This window comes from Oryx dammah, unplaced genomic scaffold (assembly GCF_014754425.2).
Source record: "Oryx dammah isolate SB20612 unplaced genomic scaffold, SCBI_Odam_1.1 HiC_scaffold_10, whole genome shotgun sequence".
Lineage (NCBI taxonomy): Eukaryota > Metazoa > Chordata > Mammalia > Artiodactyla > Bovidae > Oryx > Oryx dammah.
In genome coordinates, this window is record NW_024070194.1 from 37,039,283 (window position 1) to 37,045,282 (window position 6,000).

At 36.9% G+C, this 6,000-nt stretch overlaps 1 protein-coding gene across 1 annotated transcript in view; it reads right to left on the reverse strand.

The window, feature by feature from the left end:
- The window catches only part of LARP4B (La ribonucleoprotein 4B), a 56,180-nt gene that overhangs the window by 48,865 nt on the left and 1,315 nt on the right, over window positions 1–6,000 (reverse strand). The window lies entirely within an intron of this gene.

Consider the following 6,000-nt stretch of genomic DNA (forward strand, 5'->3'; position numbering starts at 1 on the left):
TTATATAGGTTTAAGCAATCAAGTTTTATTTCTATAAGAATTACACACAATAAGAATTTTTCAGTACTTCTGTTATTAAAAAGACAATTTTAAATCACTGACAATCTTAAAAAAGTTCTCACTTAAAAGGTTATGAAAAATGGGTGGAAGGGGAGTAAAAAAATGTACATCTTTAAAAATGTGTTTGAGCTTACATGACCATCAGTATAAAGCAAGTAGATACAGTTATGGGTTAAATACTGGAAAACCAGGGTAACCACACATCAAAAAAAAATACAATGGATTCACAAAAACCACAAAAAAAAGAAAAAGGACTCAAGAATAATAATGAAAGAAAACCATTAACCACAAAAGGAAAAACAAAAAGAAACAAAGAAAAAATACAAAATTAACTGCAAAACAAGGTTTAAGATGGCAATAAATACATACTAATCAATAATTACTTTAAATGTCAATGGATTAAATGTTCCAATCAAAAGACAGTGTCAGACTGATAATACAAGAACCTACAGTATGCTACCTATACGAGAGTACTTCAGGGCAAAAGACACATACAAACTGGAAATGAGACAGAAAAAGACATTTTATGCTTATGGAAATGACAAGAAAGTGGAGTTGGCAATACTCATATCAGACAAAACAGACAAAACAAAAACCACAAAGAATGACAAAGTAGGACACATAAAATAATCAACACAAGAGGCAGGCATAATATTTGTTAACATATATGCACCCAATATAGGAGCACTTAATACATAAAACAAACACTACAGACATAAATGGAAAAAATGGATGGGAATATAGTAACAGTAGACTTTTAACATTCCACTGACATAAATGGATAGATATTTCAGACAGAAAATAAGAAGGCAACAAAGATCTTGAATGACAAAACAGAACAATTAGATTTAATTGATATTTCCAGGATGTTACATCCAAAAAAAGCAGAATACACATTCTTTTTAAGAGTATATAGAACAATCTCTAGGGCACAAAACAAGCCTCAAAAAACTGAATAGAACAGAAATTATTTCAAGCATCTTTCCTGACTACAATAGCATAGAACATCAACCACAGAAAGAGAAAAGAGGAAAAAACAACTGCAGAGACTAAACAACATGCTACTAGGAGACCACTGGGTCAACAATGAAATCAAAGAGAAAATTTAGAATTACTTCTAAACAAATGACAATGAAGCAACCATACGAAAACTATGAGATGCAGCAAAAGCAGTTCCAAGAGGGAAGTTCATAGTGATACAAGACTTCCACAAAAAAAGAAGAAAAAAATCTCAAATAAACAACCTAATCTATCACCTGAAGAATTAGAAAAGAAACAATAAACAGAACTGAAAGCTGGAAGATAGAAAGAAATAATAAAGATCAGAGAGGACACAAGGAATTAAGAAAAAAATCATAAAACCAAGAACTAGTTTTTTGAAAGGATACACAAAAGTAACAAACCTCTGACCAGGCTGACCAAGAAAAAAGAAATACAACTAAACAAAATAAGAAATGAAAGAGGAGAAGTAACAACCAATACCATGGAAATACAAAATACTGTTAAAGAAAATATTATGAACAGTTAGTTATATGTCAACAAAACAAACAACTTAAAAGAAATGGACAAATTTCTAGAAATACATAGCCCACTGAAACTAAGTGAAGAATTAGATAATTTGAACAGACAGATCACTAGATGTGAAATACAATATGCAATTTAAAAACAACAATAAATTCCATGCAAACAAGAGTCTAGGCCTGGATGACTTCTCTGGGGAGCCCCACCTAACACACAAGGAAGAGCTGACACCCGTGCTTCTCAAACTCTTCCAAACAACTGGAAAAGGAAAGGACATTCTCAGTCATCCTACAAAGCCACCATCACCTCTGAAGGACATAAAACTTTTAAGACAGCCATATGAGAGTTGATTTTATTCTAAAGGGCAACTCGGTTACTTTTTAATTGAATTTTTTATTTTTGGTAACTCAGTTACCTAATCCACATAAACAACAATAGCTTTAAAATTCTTTTCTATATCATCAGGTGAAGTTATTAAGTGAAAGTTGCTCAGTCGTGTCCAACTCTTTGTGACCCTATGGACTAATATAATACAGTCCATGGAATTCTCCAGGCCAGAATTCTGGAGTAGGTAGTCTTTCCCTTCTCCAGGGGATCTTCGCAACCCAGGAATTGAACTGGGGTCTCCTGCATCGCAGGCAGGTTCTTTACCAGCTCAGCCACAGGGAATACAACAAAAAAACCTATTTGTGGATTACAAATTTATATCTCAGGCCCTAACCTCTCTAATTAGGACCAACTAGCACTAGTGACCCACTTCACTGCTCACTTAAAATTTTTAACAGGTGGATTTTCCCTCCACAAAGCTATACTCTCCAGTTTTTTCCATCTCAAATAAAACCATCATCCACTAAGTTACTCAACTATCCCTGATCAACTTTTCCCTCACCCCAATCCCTACATCCAATCCATAAATTGGTGCCATTTATGGATTTCCAGAAAATCCAAAATCCATTCATTTCAATTCTAAGCTACCATCATTTCTCACCTTACTTACCAGTTCTTTAACTTGGTTTCTTTGCTTCTATTCTTGGTGGCAAGAATACACAGAAGAACTATACAAAAAAGATCTTCATGACCCAGATAACCACAGTGGTGTGATCACCTACCTAGAGCCAGACATCCTGGAATGCAGAGTCAAGCGGGCCTTAGAAGCATCACTATGAACAAAGCTAGTGGAGGTGATGGAATTCCAGTTGAGCTATTTCAAATCCTGAAAGATGATGCTGTTAATGTGCTGCACTCAATATGCCAGCAAATTTGGAAAACTCAGCAGTGGCCACAGGACTGGAAAAGGTCAGTTTTCATTCCAATCCCAAAGAAAAAGGCAATGCCAAAGAATGTTCAAACAACCACACAATTGCACTCATCTCACACGCTAGCAAAGTAATGCTCAAAATTCTCCAAGCCAGGCTTCAACAGTACATGAACTGTGAACTTCCACATGTTCAAGCTGGTTTTTGAAAAGGCAGAGGAACCAGAGATCAAATTGCCAACATCCACTGGATCGTCAAAAAAGCAAGAGAGTTCCAGAAAAACATCTATTTCTGCTTTATTGACTACACCAAAGCCTTTGACTGTGTAGATCACAGCAAACTGTGGAAAATTCTGAAAGAGATGGGAATACCAGACCACCTGACCTGCCACCTGAGAAGTCTGTATGCAGGTCAAGAAGCAAGTTAGAACTGGACATGGAACAACAGGCTGGTTCCAAATAGGGAAAGGAGTATGCCAAAGCTGTATACTGTCACCCTGCTTATTTAACTTATATGCAGAGTACATCATGCAAAATGCTGGGCTGGATGATGCACAAGCTGAAATCATGATTGCTGGGAGAAATATCAATAACCTAAGATATGCAGATGATACCACCCTTATGGCAGAAAGTGAAGAACTAAAAAGGCTCTTGATGAAAGTGAAAGAGGAGAGTGAAAAAGCTGGCTTAAAGCTCAACATTCAGAAAACTAATATCTGGCATCTGGTCCCATCACTTCAAGGCAAATAGATGGGGAAATAATGAAAACAGTGAGAGGCTTTATTTTCTTGGGCTCCAAAATCACTGCAACGGTGACCAGCCATGAAATTAAAAGACACTTGCTCCCTGGAAGAAAAGCTATGACCAACCTAGACAGCATATTAAAAAGCAGAGAAGTTACTTTGCCAACAAAGATCCATCTAGTCAAAGCTATGGTTTTTCCAGTAGTCATGCATGGATGTGACAGAGTTGGAGTATAAAGAAAGCTGAGTGCAGAAGATCTGATGCTTTTGAACTGTGGTGTTGGAGGAGACTCTTGAGAGTCCCTTGGACTGCAAGGAGATCCAACCAGTCCATTCTAAAAGAGATCAATCCTCAATATTCATCGGAAGGACTGATGCTTAAGCTGAACTCCAATATTTTGGCCACCTGATGTGAAAAACTGACTCATTGGAAAAGACCCTGATGCTGGGAAAGACTGAAGGCAGGAGAAGGGGACGACAGAGGACGAGATGGTTGGATGGCATCACTGACTCGATGGACAAGAGTTTGAGCAAGCTCCGGGAGTTGGTGACAGACAGGGAAGCCTGGTGTGCTGCAGTCCACGAGATCACAAAGAGTCGGACACAACTGAGTGAGTGAACTGAACTGATTCTTGTCTCACTACAATATATTCTATTAATACAATGAAGTCAAAGTAATCTTTTTATAAGTCATGTTATTCCCCACCTAAAATCCTCTCTCTCTATCCCAAATTAATTTCAACCGCTCAGAGACAATGCAAAACTGTTCCCAAATGCTGACAAGAGCTAGGTTTTGCTTCTGGTATTACTTTCTACTTGTTTCTCTTTCTAAAGGAAATAACACATGCCAAAGAGGATCTATCTCTTCTTGAGTCGGCTCTGAAGCTGCCCCGGCTGCCCAGGTTCAAATCCTGGACAGATGAGCAATCTTAGGGAAACTGCTAAAGCCTCTCTGCTCTCAGTTTCCTCCAGTTAAGATCACTTTTTATACTCACTGATTGGCTATACTTGCAAACAGTTACAACTCAATAAGGGTATTATTTGGGGAAGGAGATTAGCAGGGAGCTGTATAACAATTGGCAGCACCATAGCCAAAATGCAAACCTACTTGTGAATTATTCAGACGTTTATTTGGCTGTTCCTAAGGCCATTCTCCTCCTACTTACACTGCATCCAACTCTAGGGGAAAGACTAAACCTTAAAAAAGACTGGTTCCCAAATCAGACTGCTAAGCACAGACACTTTGCAGTTGCACAACTGCAGACTATGAAGGGTCAGTACTCAGAGCCACCACACCAACTCAGCTGTCCACACAGGTGTGCCATTATAATGCCAGTTAGAAAAATGTTCAAAGCAATGTCATTTATGATAGCGGGAAAAAAAGAAACACATTCAATGTAACCAAAAACTGAACAGCTAAAGAAATGATGGCAAATCAACATAAAATACCACAGGGCAAGTACAAGAGTATATACAGATGAAGTCTGCTATGGGGGGAAAGCATGAGGTAAAATATGTATAAACATACTGTTTAAAACTACATAAAAATGTATGTACTCTTTAATAAGACTTCTACTTTCTACAGAATGCAAATCTGTTATAAAGTTTTAAAGAACACACATGTTGTGAGCCCAGATGGTCTCTTACTGATGATCCCTTCTAGTTCTAGTATTTAGTGATCCTATGAAAACCTAAAGTGTGCAAATACTCTGAAAAACTGGTGAGTAGAATACACATACTTTACAATACCAGATGTCAGAGATGTGTTCTGTGACACCAGGGGTATTGAGTAGCAAAGCTGGACCAAGAACCAGTCATGAACTACTCGATTATAAGACATGAACTCTTTATAATGACAAAGAAATCATGTGCAGGCAGCACTAGTTGCAAATCATTTCTCCACAAAATGAATATTGAATGCTGGCTCAAGTGTTATACTTCTTTTCTAGGCAGGTGTTATCTCAGTTGTTTCCCACAACATAATTTAAAAAACAAAGTGAACCCCATACCAAAACCCACCCATAGAATCCAAATATATAGTTTTATGCCCTAACATGGGTTTTAAAGACATGTGAATATTAGATCATGAATCAGCCAAGAGGAAGTGGGAGATTTGATCTAAAACAGTTTTTAAAATCTGTCAGTGATTTCTGTATAGTGTTAATTTAACTCTTATATCTGACTTTCAAATGACTTAAAATATTATAAAATTCACTTAAATCAGTGTAAAATACAATATGCAAAAACCCTATATACATAATAATGATAAAATACAGTAGTTTGGAGGACACCCTTCATTTTTTAAAATTCTGCCTTATTAAAAATATATTAACAATCCAATCCCCCACCTTTAACTTCTACATGAGCTGCTTATAAGTTGGGGCATAGATGAGGCTGCTATAAATTTTGTAATATTACTTT